The sequence below is a fragment of the Staurois parvus genome, unplaced genomic scaffold (genome assembly GCF_062004578.1).
Source record: "Staurois parvus isolate SC_StPar_1 unplaced genomic scaffold, SC_StPar_1.0 ptg000499l, whole genome shotgun sequence".
Classification (NCBI taxonomy): domain Eukaryota; kingdom Metazoa; phylum Chordata; class Amphibia; order Anura; family Ranidae; genus Staurois; species Staurois parvus.
This window is the reverse complement of record NW_028318295.1, coordinates 3,641,541-3,664,964: the sequence shown is the minus strand read 5'-3', so window position 1 is coordinate 3,664,964 and position 23,424 is coordinate 3,641,541. Positions and strand designations below refer to the sequence as shown.

At 42.0% G+C, this 23,424-nt stretch overlaps 1 protein-coding gene across 1 annotated transcript in view; it reads left to right on the top strand.

Moving 5' to 3' along the window:
• Positions 1–23,424, top strand: part of FTO (FTO alpha-ketoglutarate dependent dioxygenase) — a 604,671-nt gene that overhangs the window by 259,426 nt on the left and 321,821 nt on the right. The gene's annotated exons all lie outside the window — the stretch shown is intronic.

The window sequence follows — 23,424 nt, the reverse complement described above, 5'->3', positions numbered from 1 at the left end:
GTACGAGAAAATTTAAGACTTGCTGGAAAGATTAGCTTCTGTTTTATTAGGGCTGCCATTGAAAAAGCAAAAGCAGAACTTGAGAGAGGTGCGTTGGGATTTCTTAATGGGCTGTCAGGGGCAAGACACCCGGTCTAGCTTTTGCCAGCACTCTTCCTGTGCATTAAAAGCAACAGGGGCCAAGCTGCGCTTACAGAAGTATGAATTACTTGATACCTTCTCTGTTCCATATGGTCAGCCGCGTCTGAAACAATTAATCACTTACAGAATTCTTGCATTGGATTTAAGGTTTCAGCTGTACCTGTGCCAGGGGGCAGCAGAAGGGAGGGGGATCTAGTAAGCATAAAATAGCAAGTTTAATAACACCAGGCGCCAAAGTCTAAGCAGCTGGCTTCTATAAACAACACTTCTCATCCATGCCTCACCTTTACAATGCTATTATTTTATGTAATACTTGCTATAAGAAATATGAGAATATTTATATGCATATGTGTATAAATATCAGCAGTGATTTATGTGTGCATATTTTTGTGTATGTAACTGCATTAATCGCTTACTGATCCAAACTTTAATAGCTAAAATTTACAAATTATGCAAAAGACAGGCAAACACATGTATGTAGAGAAAGAAAATGGGTTGTTTCATCCAAAAAGTTTGCTACATCCTGTGAGTTGGAAGCCAGATCAGTACTAAGATTAAAGTGGTTGTAAAGCCTTAAGTTTTTTACCTTAAAGTGTTACTAAACCCACAACAGTAAAATCAGTCTGTATATGCAGTAAAGCATGCTTATTATACTCACAGTGGAACCTAAGGGGTTAATCCTCTGCATTGTGTAAAAAGGCCGTTTGATCCTGTCTTCTCTGCTTCTCATCTTGTTCAAATCTCCACATCATATCTCTTGATAAGACAGACTGAACTGTAGCCATTCTGCACATGCTCAGTTTAGTGTGTATTGCTAGAGAGGTTTTTTTTTTCCTCTTGGGAGAGTGCATGTGATCAGCACAGGGCCAATCAGCACTGTCCAGACAGAGGTCAGAGGTTTTGTATCCTAGTATCCAGAAAGAAAACTCCTCCTACAAGCTTTAGCCAGTGCTCTGCTGAACACTGATAGATGTCACAAGACTGCTCTAACTGCTGATGAGAAAAGTAATTTAGCAGTTTATATTTACTATAATAATTACACTTCCATGTTCTGTATACTGTGGGAGACCAGATATAGTGAATGCAGGGTCCTGTGTTTAGTAACACTTTAACTCATTCTATGCATTAAGGTAAAAAAACCTTCTGTGCCTGGGACCCCCCAGCTCTCCCTTATACTTGCGTGAGCCTCATCGCAATCCAGTGCTGGCAATGAGAGCAGTGGCTCTCCTGGCTCTGTCACTCCTCACAGGGTAGATCAATAGCGGTGGGAGCCATTGGATCCCGCTCTTGTCAATCAAACTGTGATAAGGGGGCGGGGCTGTGCCCCACTGTCTATGTCTATGGACTCAGACAGTGGGGCTCAGGAGCGAGCCCGCACAAGTTCCCCTATAGGAAGCAGCTTCCTATGGGGGGACTGGATGAAGAGGAGGAGCTTGGAGTGCCAGCAAGGTACCCAAGAAGAGGAGGATCTGGGTTGCTCTGTACAAAACCATTGCACAGAGCAGGTAAGTATGACATGTTTATTATTTTATTGAAAACAATTAACCTTTATCATCATTTTAACTCTGGGGGCCTTGTATTATAGCACATAGTTTATTTTTCTCAACTCTAACGTAAAATGCAGTAATTTGAGGGTTCCAGATCAACCCAAAATTAACAGAAGATCATAAACCTCTCATTTTGGGACTGAGACCATGCTTTTAAGAGAATCATTATCTCTTTGTCTGAAAAACAAAAAGGAAAGGTCAAAGTTACCCATGCAGTTATATTTTCAACTGCAAATGGGTAGCAGAAGAAATACAGTCACCTGCGGTGCTTACTCTTGGTCTGGTCCATCAAACAATGGGGTCTTCATGCTAACTCAACCTTTTTGTCCCAGCACCCAGCTACACCAGCCCACTCTTGGCCACTCTAGGGGTTATCCAGACATTCTGGGCTCTCCCACTCTTCCAAGACTTACAGACTCCCTCGAGTCCCTTGGACTCGCTAGTTGTCTCAGCTGTCCCAGTCCTGCAGGTAAGGAATCTCTCGAGCATGAAGTCTTAAGTTCCGAGTGGATCACCTCTTCTGGCTGGGGCACACGTCTGTCTCCAAGCAAGCGCCTTGACCTATGGCCAGCACACTGGCTTAAAAATCTCTGCTTCTACAGGAGTTTTGTGTTTTGCCTGTAGAAGCAGCTGAGTATTATCCTATGTGTCCATTCACATTAGGACGATTAGAGGCGTATTTTAAGCTCAACGTTTATAGGCATGAAAAAAAAACCCTTCTGGTCTGCGTTTTGGATTGGAGGTTTCTGGCAGAAACAATGCTAAACTCTCCTAAATTTGCCTAAACTGTGGCCAAACATGCTCTATATCAGCATTTTTGTCTGCCAAGGGAACTGGCGGTTTCTTTAAAGCTCAATGTGTATGGAGCCTAACAGTTCACGTTAAACACAGCGGTTTAGTTTGCACACAATTGCAAATACATGCATAAGCTGCAGAGGTCACATCACAGCACCCCAGTATTATCTGTAGTCCTAACTTTATAAATTTTGAGAGCCTCATTAGGAGCACATATATAATAATGGATAGATTGAGGGCAGCTATACCTGGAGGGAGCCCATAGAGGTGGCTGGTAAGTTGAGCTGGAAATTTTTCTTTGTTGTCATTTGACATGCATCAACCCTTCCATGTGCTCCTTGCTGCAAAGGTCAGTTACAGGTTGGGGCAGTTGCTGTTCATTTGTGCACTCACATGGCCTGAAGATCTCCAGTAAGACTTGGACGCAGGATTGAAGGCTTTGTCTCACACAAAACATTTTGAAGCCTTTAAGCTCCAGACCCTGGTCTGGGATTATAAAACCCAGAGAAAGCTGTAAAAAAACATTTTCTTTAAGCATAATAAATACTCTAAAGCTTTGCACTCTGCCTTAGTGCAAATTCTGTGTGTTTTCTGCCACTGTCAATTCTTCAAAAAGTTTCCATACTTCAACATTTGTTTTTAGGTTTATAGGCACTCAGTTTGTTTATAAGACAAGGGTTCTGTAGTTAGTTTCATATCAAGCCTGCTAGACAGCTCAAATGCACTAGTTTATCCTGTTACTGATTGTATGACAGCATTTGTTCTGTAAAGGTTCTTATTCACTTTTCTAACTTTCAGAAAATAATTCAGATCATAGCAGGCTACAACTTTGCTGAGGTAATTAAACAGCTTATGTCAGGGCTGGTATGGAGAATGAGTTTGCGTTAGTTTATGTGGCCTACAGAATGTTTTGTGATCTACAGAATAGATCCCCCGCTCATCTTGAAATCAAGCCATCAAGGCACACATTTACTTATTTACAGCTATTGTACTATCTAAAGTTCATTGCATATAAAAAGTTTGAATTATATTTGATACTGACACAAACATATACAGTGAGGAACAGAAGTATTTGAACACCCTGCAATTTTGCAAGTTCTCCCACTTAGAAATCATGGAGGGGTCTGAAATTCACATTGTAGCTGCATTCCCACTCTGAGAGACAGAATTTAAAAAACAAATTCAGGAAATCACATTGTATGGTTTTTAAAGAATTTCTTTGTCTTGCACTGCTGAACATAAGTATTTGAACACCTGAGAAAATCAAAATCAGTGTTAATATTTGGTACAGAAGCCTTTGTTTGAAATTACAGAGGTCAAACGTTTCCTGTAGTTCTTGACCAGGTTTGCACACACTGCAACAGGGATTTTAGCCCACTCCTCCACACAGATCCCCTCTAGATCTGTCAGGTTTCGGGGCTGTTGCTGAGCAACACAGAGTTTCTGCTCCCTCCAAAGATGTTCTATTGGATTTAGGTCTGGAGACTGGCTAGGCCACTCCACAACCTTGATATGCTTCTTACGGAGCCACTCCTTGGTTATCCTGGCTGTGTGCTTCGGGTCGTTGTCATGTTGGAAGACCCAGCCACGGCCCATCTTCAATGCTCTGACTGAGGGAAGGAGGTTGTTGCTCAAAATCTCACAATAAATGGCCCCATTTATCCTCTCCTTAATACAGTGCAGTCATCCTGTCCCCTTCGCAGAAAAGCACCCCCAAAGCATGATGTTACCACCCCCATGCTTCACAGTAGGGATGGTGTTCTTGGGATGCATCTCATCCTTCTTTTTCCTCCAAACACGACAAGTGAAGTTTAGACCAAAAAGTTCTACTTTGGTCTCATCTGACCACATGACTTTCTCCCATGCCTCCTCTGGATCATCCAGATGGTCATTGGCAAACTTCAGATGGGCCTGGACATGTGATGACAGGGCAGGGGAACCTTCCGTGCAATGCATGATTTGAAACCATGACGCCGTAGTGTTCTACCAACAGTGATCTTTGAAACTGTGGTCCCAGCTCTCTTCATGTCATTGACCAGCTCCTCCCTTGTAGTTCTGGGCTGATTCCTCACCTTTCTTATCATCAGTGATACCCCACGAGGTGAGATCTTGCATGGAGCCTCAGACCGAGGGAGACTGACAGTCGTCTTTAGCCTCTTCCATTTTCTAACAATTGCTCCAACAGTTGATCTATTTTCACCAAGCTGCTTGGCAATTGCCCCGTAGGCCTTTCCAGCCTTGTGGAGGTCCACAATTTTGTCTCTGGTGTCTTTTGACAGCTCTTTGGTCTTGCCCATGGTAGTAGTTGGCGTCTGACTGACTGTGGGGTGGATAGGTGTCTTTAAAGAGCTCAGACAGGTGCTACTAAGTTAGATTAATGAGTGGAGTAGAGGTGGACTTTTTAAAGGCACTGTAACAGGTCTTTGAGAGCCAGAATTCTTGCTGTTTCTTAGGTGTTCAATACTTATGTTCAGCAGTGCAAGACAAACAAATTCTTTAAAAATCATACAATGTGATTTCCTGAATTTTTTTTTTAATTCTGTCTCTCAGAGTGGGAATGCACCTACAATGTGAATTTCAGACCCCTCCATGATTTATAAGTGGGAGAACTTGCAAAATTGCAGGGTGTTCAAATACTTCTGTTCCTCGCTGTACATCCATAGTGTATCATATCCACCTTTTAGATCGGGAATCAATCAAGCCTTTGCAAATGACCAGATTCAATTTACCCCTTCTAAAATGTTCACAAACTCTGTTGTTCCATTGGCCTTGCCAACTGGATCAATATGTACAGTATGTGTTTGATAGTGAAAACATGAAAAGTCTTCACATGTTGTGTGTATTATTTTCCAAAAACATCCTATTGTTCTGATTTCTTGCCCATATAGAAAACTCATTACCTGACATCCATCATGTTCAAACTATACCGTATGATCTGCTGTGACAGTAGGATTGTAGTTATTTCCCTCTGTTTTCTTCAATTATACGGAAAACTACATTATGTTTCCTATATAAAAAAAATCTGTTATTTCATGTGATATTAAAGGTGCATACACTGAACTGCACTCAACTGCAGGATCCATATAAGGGAATAATAATTCATCATCCATCATCAACCATTAATTTTTATGATAATTCATATAATCATAATGCACAGTCACAATCCAATACATCTTAATATCCAATTTATTCATTCAGATTTCATAACGTAAATGGCCAATACTTGTGATTTTAAATGCAAGGCTTACCTAAAATATTAAGATGTAGGGCAGCAGATAAGTAACTTACAAACATAGTAAGTCTGCTTGATATGCTATTAATGTATGGAATCTAGATCAGACATGCCTCCAAAGTTTAATTGGGCAATGCTGACTTTTTCCTGGCAGAGCCAGCTGATATAGTGCACTACTATGCAACCTATATGAACCATTTGCTCAAATAATGTTAAAGCTTTATTATCATTTTTTAAAGTTAACCATTGGCCAGGCTGTGGATATTCAAACATTTACAATTTTTGTCATCTATTGAGGAACAAAAGACTGTAATAATAGTTAGACATTTTTTGTTATACTGTTGCCTTTAAGAGGTTTGGACAATGGAAAATAGAATGTTTAGCCAGCATCCAAAATACCTCACCTCCAAACATCATGCCTCAGTTGAGAGGTTCATACAACCAATTTATTTGTGATGTCAGCGGTAATGCGGCATTACCACACCAGTGCGCTTTGTTCCATCGTGCTGCAGCCTCGAGGGGTATTGCGCTCACGGTGCCATTGTGCCTGTGCGGCAGTGGATGCCTCCGTTTGTTGAGCGCTTCCCTCCTTTGACTGCACATACATAGTGTTGGGAGGAACCCACGACTAGCCCTTGGGACAAGTAGTGGAAGCAGAAGAAAAAAGTGGGGGGTTTTTGTACTCCCCATGAGGAAACTGAGAAGCCACACTCGTTGAGTGCCTCCCCTCTTTGATTGCACGCACATGGTGTTGGAAGGGACTGTTGATTAGCCTCTGGGAATAAATAGTTGTAGCTTATGGGGGGTGGTTTGCTCCGTGAGGATACTGGATACACCACTTTGACGTACAGCTCTTGATTCATGGTGGGTTACATTTTGGCTGCTTATATTTGTTTCTGCATTTGGCCTTGGGTACTTGATGCTCTATTTTTTACTGGTATACTCTTTCATCTTTGCACTGGATTCTGTGATTTGGGTCCCTTTTTATTTCTCTTTTTCATACCACCAGGTGCAGTACATTTCACAAAGTGATCTTGTTTCCTTTTATTACTGTTATATTACAGCCAGTGCTGCATTCCATTTTTGTTGTTTATTGTGACTCAAATATTTATTCAGTACTACAATGAGAGCTTCTGATCCATGCTGGTTCATGCTTTGGCTGCCTATATTTTGTCTTTACATTAGGCTCTGGGTACATGGTGGTCTTTTTCACTTTACTGGCACACCTCTCTGTGGACTAGACTTTGAGACCTAGGTGTCTTTCCATTTCTTCTACCACTAGGTGCAGTCTCTTACATCTTTCATATACTCGCTCACTATATGTCTCCTTACGCACTGTTATACTGCAGCCAGCATTACATGTTATTTTTGTCGTTTATCACTCATCTTGATTTCATCAGTCATTTATTACTATAATGTATATCCCAAAAAATGTTTTTCCATAGTAATTACTTTGAGTGCTATCATGACTGCCCACCCACTTTTAATCTGCTTCTGGCTTGTCCCCTGGGGTTCTCATGAGTTGTACTTCCACAGCTCCCGGGTGAGACTCCCCTGGCGATCACCATTTGGAAATACTGTCCTATGTATTTTTAGCTGATTGGTAAGTATTAGGGTCCCTCTGGTGACCCTCGAGATTGGAATTACTTTATATATTACAAGATACGACTAGGTTGTTAGATACTTGATGTTTTACCTTGCAGATTTTATACATGCATCTACTCCTGAAGAAGTGAACTAAGAGTCACGAAACACGTCAAGTTTTTGGATGCAATTTTAATGTAATTATGTATTGACATCTGGATTGTATATGGTCAATTGTATATCCAGTTATGTATCAAATGCATTAATATGGATTTATTACAAATCACTTGTTACCATTGTATCCTTTTTGTTAGCAATGAGAAGTTTATTCATTTATTAAAAATTAATGTTGGAAACTAGTTATTTGTTCGTGTGTGTTGTGCCTCATTTAAAGTCCCAGGACAAATAAATTGGTTGTATGGATATAGTAAGGGATGGAGGCACATCACCTGATGAATCAGGTCACATTCTGTTTTTCCTTATCTTAAGAGGTTGGGCATCTTTTTCTCAGCATTACTGAGAAAAGTCTAACTATATTATGTCCTAGATTTTTTTTTCTGTAGATATTTTTTTCTTTTGTGGCTTCAATCAAGACTTTAAAAAAGGCTGCTTGAGCTAATCTCTACACAGCAGCTTTCAGTAATTCCTGAAGTCCTCTGTTTTACCTGCTTAGCCCTATAAATGGCTCAATTTTTCAAGGGGAAGGCTGTTTGTTCTACTGGTTTCCCTAGTGATATATTTCTTTGCAGTTTCGATGCTCAAGCTTTCTCTTGTAGCTTCTACTTGAAACTTTGTATAAGGCCTGCTTTGTAGCTACCTTTTGCTGCCCCTGGTATTACTGCACCTCACTGTACATCTTTCCAGAGTTGTTTAGATTGCCTGCACCCTGGGATCTCTGATTCTTACTATGGAAAAAAAATTCTGTCTTTGAGAATGGTATCTCGGTTTGATCACATGCTCTTTTTTGCATTGCAGTCCTTTCTCATCAAGGCTGCTCTTTGTTTTGCTTGACTCTCTTCAAGCCCTGAGCCTCTTTAAGGGATTTTGTGATTTGCAAGATCAATTGGGATCAATACATATTACTCTCTTGCCTTGCGAGAGTTTGACTCTTCAGTATACTCTGGTAGTTTTGCACGCTACTTTTGGCGCTGACTGTTATGTCCACCCCAGAGCCCCTTTTTCCTTGCATCCCCATTGTGGAATGTTAAGGAGACCTTCACTATAACAAGTGAGTATCCTATATTCCTGCATTTCCTGATAAACCATGTTCATATTGTTGGGGAGCTGTATTTCACATAGCCCCCTTTCTCATGCTGTCCCCCAGGACTTATCAATTCTCCTCCTGTGCTAGAGCATCTTGAATTTAGATAACACACAAAACTGTGAACCATCAAGTCAGTAACAAGTTGCTGAATTTTGGTCAGGATGCAAATTATCCTGTTTCCCTTTATTTCATCCTGGAAAGAATCTCTAAATGGATGTATCCACTTACCTACCCCTTAAAGTCTAGTTCTACTGAGCAGACAGTTTCCCATGTGGTGGTGTAGGGGAGGGGGTCTCTCTGTTGTTCATTCATTTAATCTGACCTCCAATGGACCTTATCTAGAGGCTGCAAGATGTAAACTTCCAGAAAAATTGAGAACGGTCTCTGCAACTAGCTTGTTGACTAACTCCTTACACTAGACAGTGTTGAGTGTGACATTCTGTTTCCTTCCTAGACTTCTGGATCATTTCATCTGATGATCCCCTGTTTAACAGAGAGGGTCTTGCAGAGAAGTGGACCTCCTTTCCTCTTTATAAGAATGTACTTACCCTAACAAGTCCTGCACCTACCTGGAGGGTCAGAAGGCAGGAAACATGGTTACCTGGCTGCAAATTTGCCCTAAGTGGGATAATGTAGGTCTTTGTGGTACCTAATTACTGTAAGATAGATCCTCTTCCTACTCTCTGTCAGTTATATTAATAGTGCTAGTACAGTATGTTGATTGCTAGCTCAGGTCTTCTGTGGGGAGTTAATGGTTCATAGAATCAAATATTTAATGTTTGACCAGGGTAGGATGTGATGTGGCTACCACACTCGTGAAACACTTTTGGGTGGTAGTTAGAAGGACCCCTCATCCTTCTGCTCCTGATGTCCTTGTGTGCCAGTTTGTTACCTACACTCAAGATAAATTATGTTTGCAGCAATATGGTCTGTGTTTGCTTACATCTTTCTTGCAAAGATGGTGCTCATAGCCACCATTACAGGGTGCTGTTTAGAGATAGGGATTGTCCTCTGGGAATATATTTTTCAGAGCACAGCAGGATTTACTCAAAAACAGGTTGGGAGCTCTTTTTTAACTGGAAAAAGAACTTCCTTTCAGTAAAGGTAAAACAACATGCTGGCATTATTTAGAGACCTCTGGGACAAGTACAGCTGTATAACTGGAAATGTAGGAAAATACTGTTATATTTTAGTTTTATATCTGAAGATTTTTATGTAACATGAAAAAGGATTTAAAACTAAGTTTTGTTTTATCTTCCATTTTATACAATACAATATATAATTTTTTTCTGCTTATTATGGGATATATAATTTTCTTTTTTAAACATATAGTTTGATCCTTTTATTACTTATAACATCTTTATAATATAAATAAAACAAGTAAGTTTGTATTGCCAGAGGCAGGTGCTTGTAGGTGGGAGACATCTGGCAGGGATATACCTAGTGTAAGGATATTGAGTTTCTTAGTTAAGTTCTAATAGGATATTTTGCAATTTGTGGATGAGCACAAACCAAACAGCCCTGTGTCTGTGCTAAGTATAGTGGATGGAGTGCCCAGAGCAATTTGTATCAATTGGTTTGCAAGATGCCCTTTCTGATACAGTTGATACATGCAGTAGGGCCAGGTTAATTGTAGAGAGCTATAACTAGTTTAAGATTATGAATTTCACACCTCAGAACATTGATTTATGAGTTATGTTGCAATCACATTGGTTCTTTTGATAAAGTAATTGATGTAATCTAGTTTCAGTAATTGGATTCTTCGCTTATCATCGATTTGAACTGACTGATATATAAATATCAATTTCCTGATAACACAATGTAGTCATGTGTATTGATGGCTGGACACTGTACAATTTGTCAGCAACATGCACTTCTGGGAGTGATGCAATACCTTTAATTGGAGTAACAACCCAGTCATTATGTATGTAATACAAAGAGATGTTTAAATAATGTGTTAGTAAAGTTAATATTTGCTCATTCAGCTAAGATATGGATTAATGTCCTAATGTTTTGATTATTGATAGTTATTATTATTATACAGGATTTATATAGCGCCAACAGTTTGCTCAGTGCTTTACAATATAACAGGAGACAATACAGCAACAATACAGTTCAATGCAAGAGGGATAGGAGGGCCCTGCTCCTTGGAGCTTCCAATCTAGTTTCTAATACATACTGAATATATGGAGTCGTGCGCAAACTGACATTGGTTAGTACTTTTTCTGTTCTTCTGTGAAGTATTCTGACTAAATAAAAAGGGTCTGATTTACTAAAGGAGCAAGGGCAAAGCTAATGTTAGTAAATAAGGAGACTATGTGTTCACTTTGAATGTCCAGTTATGAATTGGCTGAAAGAAGGGACTGTGTACATAGGTACTGGAGTGCGAAAGAGGCACTAGACCCTGGGAATCTGGAAATAGAAGTGACACTTGAGACTGCTGGTGCAGAGAGAGTGTAGCAGAGGTACAGATTGTGCATGCAGTGAAAACTACTAGTACAGAGGTGGTGCAGCAGAAGTTCAGGCTGTCGATGCAGCATTGACTATGGGAGCATGACAGAGTCTGTGGATGGAGCAGAGGTGCAGTTGAGGTTGTGGGTGCTGTGAAGTCTGCTGAGGTGCAGCAAAGGCTGTAGGTGCAGCAGAGACTGTGGATGTGGCAAAAGGGCTGTGGGTGTAGCGGAACCCGTAAATGCAGTGAGCAACGGAGGTGCAAGGGTGGCTGCAGGTGTAACATAGCCTGTGAATGCAGCAATGGGCGGCGGAGGGGCAAAGGTGGCTCTTGGTGTAGCAGAATCTGTGGATTTTGTAGTAGGCAGAAGGCTGTGGATGTAGCAAAAGTGCTGCAGAGGCTGTGGATACAGCAGAGCCTGTGAATGCAGTGCACAGTGGAGTTGCAAAGATGTATGTGGCTGTAGCTGAGCCTGTGGATGCAGTAGTGTGGAGGTGTAAGGATGGCTGTGGGTGCAGCGGCCACTGCTATCTAGCTATGACATTTGGGTTAGGTAACTCAGGGAAGCAGTATAATGTTGGTAGCTCAGGGGAGCATGGACTTAATGCTGCCATTTGATGTGGCCATGAAACTCCAGGTAAAACCTGTAAGTGTCTGTGGTCACACGGAAGGGGGGAAGCTGGACTGTGTGAGGTTAGCCCCTTATGGGGTTTCCCCACTTTTTGAGGACCTGACTTCAGAAAAAAAGGTAATTTCTGATGAAACATCTGACCCTAGAGTCAATAAAGGCTGCAACTAAATTTTACTGACCCCTGGCTTAGAAATGGATGGTAAAAGTGTGGGAATTTGCAGAGGATGGAGATGAATGATCCAGTAGATTTCCCAGATGTTGAGGACATTGGATGAGAAAATGTCCCTTCTTTCCTCAGAGGGCAGCAGAGCTTCACCTAGTTACATGTGTTTAACAGAATAAGATTCCTGACAGGTAAGTCCACCTATTTAGTTATAGTTGGACCAGTAGCAGAGAGAAATGTCACTAGCAACTATGCTCCTGGGAGCATTCCTAGAACCAGACATCAGTTCAATAGTAGAGGGAAATCAAATTATCCTAGGAGGAGGGTGTAGCAATTGTGCATACAGAGATGGACGCGGTCACCCATCTTGCTAAGGATCCTCCATCTTGTATCATTTCTACTCCCAAACCAGCCTCCCTCCAATTTCCCCCCTCCCTCAGGAATGTAGTCTGGATGATGCCAGAGATCACATGCTCAGCAGGAGAGCTTAATGGTTATAAATCCCACTAGCTGGTGCCCAGGTGTTTGTTAGCTTCTCAATCTGAGATATCGTAAAGCCATAAACCAAGTCCTTCACTGAACTTCAAAGACATTCCAGATAAGCCGTAAAACAGACATCACATTCAAAATCCACTTTCCCCTATGATTTCATATCTTGGAATATGAAAGACTTACAAGGAGACCAGGCATATATTCAGATCGGTCACTTTAATACAAGTCGCCTGATATATTACACCCCCTAGCTGAAATCTACAGGAGAGCAGATAATGATATCTCCTTAACCGTCCCACGCAGGTATGTCATATTTCATATCTAGACGTTCAGCAGATGCTTCTGCATAATAATCTACTAGTGGCTAGGCTGCTACATGCACAGAGGGTAAGTTATGGGTCATGATATAAGCTGCAAGGGATTTTGGTTCTAGTTGGGGTCTCCGCCTCCAACAACCTCCCCGAATGAGGCAATTGGTTCTCTACTTCAGGGAGACACCCTGCTGAGCTCCTACAAAAAGCTGTTATGCTTGGAGCAGAAAGTTAAGCTAAGCTGAGTTGAGCTAAGTTGAAGAATCCTCCCTGTTAACACCAGGAACCAGCTTTGGGAGATAAAGGCCCTTTTGCTCAGGAAACTTGATCTTCTTAACCCAGGACTTTTGGCAAGTACCTCACCTCTCTAAATTTCTTTCTGTTATCTCTTTGCTGTGTTGTTGCTCTGTATGTATATATATATATATATATATATATATATATAGGCTACATCTTTTTCTGTAAATATTTTTATTGCATCCTTTTGACCTTTTTGTAATAAATCTTACTTTCTGAAAGTGTTGAACTGTTTCTAAAGCTCTTTAATGCAAGCTAAGAATCCCTGCTTCTGAAGAGCACTGCTGTGTGTTTTAAAACGTCTGCATACATCTGTCTGTGGTGACATTGTTTATACAAACGATTATTCAAACATCATAGTGTTATTTCTGATATTGTCGAGTTTTCTCTTTCTCTGTACAAAAGGAGGTGGTGGCAGTGTGAATGGTTAATTGCGTAATTAACCTGACCCAGTTACAATCGCTCCCAGGCAGCAGGTACACAGATTGTGGTCCATTAGCTGGAAAATCTTTGTGCAGGGTGCAGCTGGGCGTGGCATTGTTACGCACGTGACAGCGCGGTTTTAGATTGGCTAGTCTTTCGGTCACGAGTTTGGTGAGAAGGGCTGGGGTCTGACGCCGCTATCGTCACAGAGGGTAGTTTTTTTTCACATCAGCAAAGTGTCCTTGACACAGTTGGGAAGTCCTTGCCAGAAAATGGGTGTTGGGACCTTGTTGCTGCAGTCCATTTTGGCCACCACAATTTTAAATTGTAATGCATATTGGCACACTTTCATGCTTCCTTGGCGAAGATGTGTGGGGGTGTGCTGGCAGCAAAGAAGGCATGTTCAAGCTCCATCAAACAGAGAGACAAAAACCTATATGGAACTCTGAGAAGTTATAACCAAGAGATTGAAGTGTACAATCTTGGCTCAAGCAGGTTGTTACAGCCTGAGGTGTGAATTCTGCTCCCCTGTGTGTCTGCTTTTTTTCTGAGAAATTAATCTAAGGGGCAGCAGAGACTGCCCCAGGTCACTCAACAGATACAGTGGCAGAGAAGGGAAGTGTTGGGTAATGAGGAACCAGGGTGCTAGGGAGGACCTAGGTACTGGTAAGCCAAAAGCAGGAGTGAGACTTGAGGCTGCAGATGCAGTTACAGTGCAAATAGAAAGTATTCACAGCGTTTAACTTTTGCCACATTTTGTTATGTTACAGCCTTTTTCCAAAATGGATTAAATTAAGTTTTGTCCTCAACATTCTACAAACAATACCCCATAATGACAGCATGAAAGAAGTTTGTTTTGAAATCTTTGCAATTTATTAAAAAAAAAAAACAAAAAAAACATAAGTATTCACAGCCTTTGATTGATACTTTGTTGAGGCATGTTTAGCACCAATTACAGCTTCAAGTCGTTTTGAGTATGATGGTACAAGTTTGGCACACCTATTTTTGGGCAATTTATCCCATTCTTCTTTGCAGTACCTCTCAAGCTCCATCAGGTTGGATAGGGAGCAGTGCCAAACCTCTTCCATTTACGAATGATGGAGGCCACTGTGCTCATTGGGACCTTCAATGCTACAGAACTTTATCTGTACCCTTCCCCAGATCTGTGCCTTGATGCAATCCTGTCTTGGAGGTCTACGGACAATTCCTTGGACTTCATGGGCTGGTTTGTGCTCTGACATGCACTGTTAACTGTGGGACCTTATATAGACAGGTTTATGCCTTTCCTAATTATGTCCAATCAACAGAATTTCCCACAAGTGGACTCCAATCAAGTTGTGGAATTGTCTCAAGAATGATCAGTGGGAACAGGATGCACCAGAGCTCAATTTTGATTGTCATGGCAAAGGCTGTGAATACTTATGTACATGGTTTTTTATTTTTAATAAATTGCAGAGATTTAAAAATGAACTTCTTTCACGTTGTCATTATGGGGTATTGTTTGTAGAATGTTGAGGAAAAAAATGAATTTAATCCATTTTGGAATAAGGCTGTAACATACAAAATGTGCCAAAAGTTAAGTGCTGTGAATACTTTCTGGATGCACTGTATGATGGCACAGAGGTTCAGACTGTGGATGCAGCCATAGTGAGGCTGTGGTTGTTGCAGATGCTGTGGGATCTGCCGAAGTGCAGTAGAGGTGCAGCAAAGACTGTGGATATGGCAGAGTTCAGCAGGGTTGCAGCAAAGACTCTTGGTACAGCTGTGTGCATCAGAGAATATTGATGTAACAAAGGTGCTGTGAAGGCTGAGACTGTAGGTACTACAGGGCCTGCAGGTGCAGCAGAGCTCATAGATGCAGCAGTGAGCAGTGGAAGTGCAAGGGTGGCTGTGAATGCAAACGTCATTTGGGCTGTCAAGCTGTGGTGTTCAGGTTGGGAAGCTTAGGGAAGCATTATTATAACTTTGGTAACTCATGGGAGCATAATAACTTTGGTAGCTCAGTGGAGCGTGGTCTCCATGCTCAAGGGGGAATCCAGCTTAAATGGAGAACCAGGGGTCCACTTTGTCACATGATTTGTAAAGTAAAACCTGGAAGTGTCCATGGCCACATTAAAGGGATGGAAGTGCTGGACCGTAGGAGGTAGATAAGGCGACATTTACATTTATCTGTTTGGAACTCTGGTGGCAGGATCTGCTCTACCTACCTTGAAGCTATACAATGCCTGCTGCATTAGGGGAAGTCTGGCTTCTGCACTTCCCAACAAGAGCAAGAAACTGTCCTTATAAAAAACATGGTAAGTGTGCAAACCTGGAAGAACAAGGGCAGGCATGTCAGTGCTCAGATACTTGGCAGTCCCTTAAAAAAATAAATAATATGTTTTTGGTTGATTAGCAGCCTAAAAAAGTACAGATAAACCCAGCGGTACTAAAATCAGTCATTTAGATTCTTGCAAGCTTGAGTTCATAAACTATACTTGTCAGAGGTCACTGGTTAATCCCATCTTAGTCAGGAAATTATCAAAAGAAAGTGTTGGCATTGTGCAAACATTGAAAATAACACACATGCCTTTTTTAAGTCAAAACCTGATAAGGCTAGGAAAGCCAAGACCAGTAGAAGTGCTTGTTATCCTGTCTTTTGACCTCTAGCCCCTCACTGTAAAATACCTCCATTAGCTCAAGATAGTAGTTGAAGGCTTCAGTCAACTCTAAGGGGAAGCGGCAGTTACAGATCTAGTACCTATCATCAGACTTGATATATTAGCTGTAATCGGTTGGTGCAATGAAAGCAGTCAAGAGTCTGCTAAAATGTGATTACTAAAACTTTTGTTTGCTTGTTGTTTCTAATTATTTAAACAACTTATTTTGCTGATTCATATGTAAGATCATGTTTTATGGCGAATTACTGCAGAAAAAACAGTTAATTCCAAGGTGTTCACATGCATTTTTTTGCCACCGTACATATACTTCTCTGAAAACTCCCACTCTATTCTGATGCAAAGAAGCTGTTTAGCTAAACAACCAAAATCAAAATGTGTTGTTTACTTTTTCAAATTATTTTAGAGAGAAATTAACAAAAATTGTTCACATTCTCAGTATAAAAAATTCCAAATGCATTAGAGTAAAGTAGCATGGAAGATTTGTGAGGGTAACAAAACACTGAATTAGTATTAGAGCAAATATTGTGGGGTTGATTTACTAAAGGCAAATAGGCTGTTCACCTTTTAATTACATTTTCACGTCTGCAAGGGAATTTTCCTTAGTTTGGTGAATGGGTTGAAGCTCTGCAGAGTTAATTTTCACCACATTCACTAAGCTAAGGAGCAATTCCTTTGCAAATCACAAATTCCCTTACATAGTAAACAGTTTGTTTGCCTTTAATAAATCAACCCCAGTGAATGTATCAACTTTTCACAATGAGGATAGGTGAAGAGGCTGCTTTTTCTTGAATTTGTAGTTTGGTGCACATCATAAGTGCTACATTTCAAGTACTATATCAGATCTTTTTCTCTTTTTTGTTTAGGCCATAGGGTACATAATGTATATATGAAACACTGAGACTGTTGAAGCTTAGTATTTCTCACATCGAGCAGGGAGTGCAGCTGATAAAAAATGCTTACCACTGAGTTTGACCCAAGCAATTTGTTCTTGGTTGTATATGATAAACAATAATTAAACTTGCATCAGAGGTCATTCAACATTCTTTCTTTATTAAAAGCTACAGCGATATTAATATAATGTACTTCCCTGGGCACTAAAGCTTAGATTTCCTGGCTCGTAATTATCCCAGCCCTCCAGCAGCCAGTCCATCTAAGAAAATATTAATGAGAAATGATAAGTCCTTGTCTTCAGGAAAAGTCCGAGAATTTTGGTGATGTTCCACTAGATGTAACTTCAATGTTGCTGTAGACTGCAGTAGGTCTCCAGAGTTTGTTGACATTGCTTCCATTCTCACCCTCTCCTGATGCCTGAGTTCTGCACCCACAGTCCTTTTTCCGTTACCTCTTTTCTTGCTTTCTTCCTATTATGCCTCAAATCTCAATCTGATTTCTTCGTTTCCATCACACTATTAATATAAGCTGCTACAAAAGCAGTTCTCCGTTACACAATTGAAAGAGCAGTCTTTTACAATCACATGATGATGCAAATATTGTACCAGAAAGTGTAAGTGATAAATCTCCTGTTATTTCCCATATAGAATGGGAGAAGATGATTAATCTGTCATCATTCTGCCTTTAAGTAAAATGCCAGGCAGTGTTTCCCATTAAATTATACCCACACAAGATTCATTGTTTAAAACTCACCATTGATTTAAACACAACATGATGAAACAGGTGGTTATCTTTGCTTCATCAAAATGCATTTTGTTGTCTGAGATAACAGTCACCATAGACAGCACTTCAGTCTTGCCAGTCCAGAAGCTCACATCTTAAGGCCTCATTTTTCACCCTGCAGCTCATTCTCTCCAGACATACATACACTCTCTGCTGCTCTCAGCAGGGCCATCTCTTACATCTAGTCCTTTCTTATGTGTGAGATAACTGAATACATGTGGTGCATGGCCTAATCACATCTGCATTTGTAGTTTTAATACCCTTCTTCTACCCTTCTACTAAATAGACTCTTCCCTGTCTAGTCCTACTCACACAAACCGCCACAACCCCCTCAACCTTATACCTGTCCCCCTCCTCCCCGCACCCACCCCTCCACTCTCGGTTGCACTCCTGAACGCCCGATCGGTGTGCAACAAGCTCACCGCCATCCATGACCTCTTTATCTCCCACTCCCTCAACCTCTTAGCGGTCACGGAAACCTGGATCCAAGCCACTGACTCCACCTCCCCTGCGGCACTCTCCTATGGAGGTCTCGTCTGGTCCCATTCACCCAGACCGAGCGGTCATAGAGGTGGTGGGGTCCGCATGCTCTTGTCACCGCTGAGCAACTTCCAGGTCCTCCCAAACCCCCCCTCTATCCTTCTCCTCCTTTGAGGCCCACTGCATCCGACTCTTCTCCCCCACCCCTCTGAGGATTGCAGTAATCTGGACCCGTATCCCGCTTCTTTGACACAGTGCATGCTGGACCTCGTTTTCTCCTATCTCTGCACCCCCCGCAACCTCACTAACACCCCTTTCCCTTTCTCTGACCACAACCTCATTACCTTCTCCATCTCCCCGTCCTCCAACACCTCCCCCCCAAACGTCAAACCTTCACCAGCCGTAATCTCCGCAACCTGAACCCAGCCCCTCTCCACTCTGCAGCTGACTGTCTGTACGACAGTATCCTTCCACTGTCATGCCCTGACCTGGCCACTGCTGCGTATAACAACACGCTAAGAGCTGCCCTAGACTCCTTAGCACCCCTTAAGCGACGCAGTCATGCGCTGGAACCATTGTGGCGCAAAACCAAATCCCCTCAAGCATTCTCCCTCTACAAATCCGCATTCCTCACCTACACCTCCTCCCTCCATGCCGCCAAACAAACCTACTTCGTAACCCTCATCAACTCCCTCTCCTCCAATCCTCGTCAGCTCTTCTCCACTTTCAACTCTCTACTCTCTCCCCCCCACCCCCACCCAGTACCTCACTCACCACCCACAAGATTGCCATTCACTTCCAAAATAAGATCAACGCAATCCATATGAACATTGCCAATGCTTCACTTACCTCCCCACCTAGCCTCCCTCCCACTACAACCCCTCCAACTCTCCCCTCCTCTGACCTCGCAACCACCCTGCCCCCCACCACCCTTAACATCCCGCACACTATAACCTCCCCAACACTCCGCTCCTTCTGCCTTGCCACCACTGAGGAGGTCACCTAGGTCTAACAATCGCCTGAGCTCCCATTTCACTGACAACAACCTCCTCGATCCACTACAGTCTGGCTTCCGTCCCCTACATTCCACCGAAACCGCCCTACTCAAAATCACTAATGACTTGCTAACCGCCAAAGCTAATGGCCACTACTCAGTCCTCTTACTCCTCGACCTCTCCGCGGCCTTCGACACAGTTGACCACCCCCTCCTCCTCGATAAACGACACTCCCTCGGCATCAGAGACTTCGCTCTCTCCTGGCTCTCCTCCTATCTCTCCCAACGCTCCTTCAGCGTTACCTATAACGCTACCACCTCCCCCTCTCTCCCCCTCTATGTTGGGTCCCCCAAGGCTCTGTCCTCGGGTCCCTTCTCTTCTCCATCTACACCTCCTCCCTTGGCAAACTGATACACTCCTACGGCTTCAACTATCACCTCTACGCCGATGACACGCAAATTTACCTCTCCACCCCTCAACTCACCCCTTCAGTCTCCGCCCGTATCACCCACCTGCTGAACGACATATCAGACTGGATGTCGCTCCACTTCCTCAAACTGAACCTTTCTAAAATTGAGCTCCTAATTTTCCCCCCAGCCCACGCCCCCCCCCCACCCTCTCCATCACGACCAACAACGCCACCATCAGTCCCACCCCACAAGCCAAAGTCCTAGGTGTCACTCTAGATTCAAACCTGTCCTTCCAAACCCATGTCCAATCGCTAGCAAGCTCATGCAGGCTCCACCTCCGTAACATCTCCAAAATACATACGTTCCTAGCCCCAGACACCACTAAACAACTCGTTCACTCCCTCAATATCTCACGCGTGGACTACTGCAGCTCCCTCCTCACCGGCCTACCTTATCACAGACTATCCCCGCTTCAGTCAATCCTGAACTCAGCGGCCAGACTCATCCACCTTACCAACCGCTCCTCTTCTGCCACCCCCCTCTGTCATTCCCTCCACTGGCTCCCGATTGCCCAACGCATCAAATTCAAACTACTAACACTGACATAGCCATTTATAACGCTGCCCCAAACTACCTCACTGACCTGATACCCAAATACCACCCAACCCGTAATCTTCGCTCCTCACAAGACCTCCTACTTTCTAGCTCCTTGGTCTCCACCCCCCACGCCCGACTCCAGGACTTCCCCCATCCTCTGGAACTCACTACCCCAATCTTTCAGACTGTCACCTACTCTCCTCACCTTTAGGCACACCCTGAAAACCCATCTTTTCAGGGAAGCCTACCCCACTCTCACCTAACTGCCGATCTCCTCCACTCCTCCTACCACTCCATCCCCCACAGCCACTTCCTCCTGTGCCACTATCCCCTCCCTCCTAGATTGTAAGCTCGAAAGAGCAGGGCCCTCGAACCCCTCGTGTATCGTTTTGTTACTGTACTGTCTCATGCACTGTCCCCACTATAATGTAAAGCGCTAAGGAAACCATTTGGCGCTATATAAATACTGTATAATAATATTAATAATAGTCTGTTTTGAATTGTGCAGCTTGCTCCCCAACTCCATTTTTTTTGGTTTAAGTTTTGGATGAAATAGGAAAGAGGCTCTGTTGCCTTTTTTTTTTGGGGGGGGGGATTCACCCCTCTATTTGTACTGGGGAACATTGACATCAAGAAGGAAAGATGTTTCCAGAACAGGAAGTAAGGGAAATTGTCTAATGGACACCAGTTTCAAGGACAGCTGGGAATTTTCCTCACTTTAGGAGACTTCCTTTAACTTCCTATTGTATCTCTTAGGGGAATTTTCACAAAGGTTCACAAAGGTATACAGACAGCAACAAAGAGAGTAGATATTTAAAATCTTGCTTACTCTATTCCAAATAGACAAAAAAAATGATTACCTCCACAATCTGGAGCACCTTCCTGGCACCTTTGGTGTGTTGCTGCACCTTCAAATGTATCCTCTCTTTCCTTATACTCTTATCAGCAATTCTAACTCAAATAGCCAGGATAACTCACTTTGTGATACATCCTTACTGTGTAATTCCCTTCCTGTTTGCATCACACTTCCCCAACCCTTAAATATTTAAAGGCATCTTTGAGGCTTCTTGCACACGAGTGCCTAAGTTCATGCAACATAAATTCTGGCATATTCTCACCTCCTTGGAAGCCTACACGCTGCTTACAGCCACCCATAGACATGAATGGCTGTGTATGACTGTGCTCGAGTATTCCTCGGTAGTTGAGTAAACACACATATAGCATACAGGAGTTTTCAAACAATAGAAAATGTTCTGCTTTTTGAATACACCTGTACATGCAATATATTACCCCCCTTTTTGTAAAATATAAAAGATGAGGTGTGTTAAAGTATAACTAAAGGCAAACCTTTTTTTTTCAGTTTTGGATAGATTGGAGATGGATTAGAACACCTATTAGGTTTTGTTGTCTGTGTCCCTGTTAGGGAGATTCACCCTTTCTATTTGTCATGTTTACTAATTATCCTTGAAAGTGAAAGTAAAAGAAAATCCCAAATTTTGGGTTGTCCCCAGAAATGTAATAGGGAGGAAATCTTCCAATGGAGACACTAGTTCTGGTGGCCTGGGGGTTCCCAAGAGATCCACTTAGTTTTCAGGGATTCTTGCACTTCCTGTTTTCGCTATGGGACAGGAAGTGAAGGGAAATCTCCCCAATGGGACACAGATGGCAAAAACAAAAAAAAAACTGACAGGGATCACTGACACTCTATCCAAAATTAAAACATTTTTTACTAGATACTACACATTTAAAGCATGTACATAATGTAGCTAGTGGCAGGGAGGCTTTAAAACTATTTAGTTTTTATTGATATATGTATTTGTAGTTTTTAACGTTCTTTCTTTTTATTTTTGTTTACTTTACTGCTATAACTTAGGGGGCTGGCAAAACACCAATGTGACTACACATTGGAAGTCACAAGTTCTTGTTAATAAGACATTAGGGGTCTTTTAGACCCATAATATTTTCCCTTGTACTGTATTGAATGTAATAACAGCTCTAAAACTGGAGGAGAAAATGTTCCACAAGAAAGCCAACAGTTGGCTGAAGAAATGTACTTGTGTATTTAAATACTGCCATAGCTGCTGACATAAGCCTTACATCAGTGACAGCAAAGGGTTAAAGGATTAGAACACTTTGAAACAAGGGTTATTGCATTGAGGAATGTAAAGAAACTCCAGGGGCTTTAGCCATTGGAAAAAGATAACTATGATTCTGGGAGGGGGGTGGATTAGGTTGGGTCAGGTAAACGAGACATAAAGGATAAATGCACTTTGTTTGAAAGTACATGTATCCTCTAATTTTGATATGCTTGTAAAGAAATTCAATACAACAGATTAATGTGTATCAGTAATAGAAAGCCTCACACTTGCTACAGCTGTTTGCGTTTCTTTATTGTGAATCCATAGACTCAGAAAACATTAAAGCCAGCCATATATGGATCGAAATTTGGCCAGTTCAGCAGGGACCAGCTGAATTTTGATCCATGTATGGGCTAGCTGGTTGTACGCAAGACTTGTGTACAACCAGCCTGTTGGTTTTTTACCATACGATCAGAACCACCGGCTAATAGCTGGCAACACTGTTCAATGTATTCTTGCGGTGGTAAAAGCTCCCCACCAGCAGAATACAATACCTCAGCGGGATAGTTTCCCACATCCACACCAAACAGGTGGATGAAAGAATCAGCTCTTTCTTTTTGTTCAACCTGCTGGTTGAATGAGAAAAAAGGAATCATGTATGGGCTGCCTTAGATGTCTTTTGCGCACAGTGTGTAATCTTTGTTGAGGGATCAAACTGCTTGGAGCACCTTTTTGTTTTTATTTTACTTTATTAAAAATGGTTTATAAGAGTCATTTTAATAAAGCGGGGAATGCATAGTTCACCATTTATCTCTTTGTATCAGAAAAACTTATCAGAAGTGATTCAGGCTGACAGCAAAGGAACGAAGCAGCAGACAGAAAGGACATTTAGTTCTCTTAATTGAGAAAAAGTACACACTATAGTGGGATATGCTTTGTTTATATTTCATGTCTGAAGTTTACAACCGCTTTAATCCTGTCCCATTGTCTCTCTTAACTGGCCATACATTATAAAATTTTCTTGAGAATTTTGCTTTAGATTTACTAAAAACCATATAATATGAGGTCAAACCTAAACAACACTTTCAGTTGTATCCAATTAGGCAGGCCCTTGCACTACATAGTTGAAGGTAAATCTAACAGAAATTGGACAGAAAATTGTATAGTATATGGCCAGCATTAGACTGTGTTGGTTAAT